Genomic DNA, 446 nt, shown 5'->3' on the forward strand with positions numbered 1-446 from the left:
AAAAAAAGATGCTATAAAATGGTGAAAGCTTCCTTCTAAACTGCCCCAAGTGTTGAAGTCTTCACTTTATTTTGTTCTGTTTTTGTTTCGTTTTTCAGTTTTGTTTGCAAAATGGTAAGGGGGGCGTGGGGGGGACGGGGTGTTTTTTGTTGCAAGTTTGTGAGGGGGAAAATGTTTTGGTTTGTTTCTACTGACCTGAATGTGTTGGATCTACACGTGTTGTTTTGTTTTTGCTTTATTGATGCACGGATGCTTTTGAACAGTAGAGCGAAATGCTAGACATGGAGAATCTGCTCTGTTTGTCCTTTATACATTTCTGTAGTTAACAGAACACTGTAATGTGCCTTGGAGCTTAGTAACTTGTAATAAATTCAATTGATATTAATTCTGCGCCGAGTCAGCAAGTTTGTCTTTCTAGGGCTAAGGCCACACAACTCCAACGTAAG

Source organism: Cebus imitator, unplaced genomic scaffold (genome assembly GCF_001604975.1).
Source record: "Cebus imitator isolate Cc_AM_T3 unplaced genomic scaffold, Cebus_imitator-1.0 Scaffold54, whole genome shotgun sequence".
Lineage (NCBI taxonomy): Eukaryota > Metazoa > Chordata > Mammalia > Primates > Cebidae > Cebus > Cebus imitator.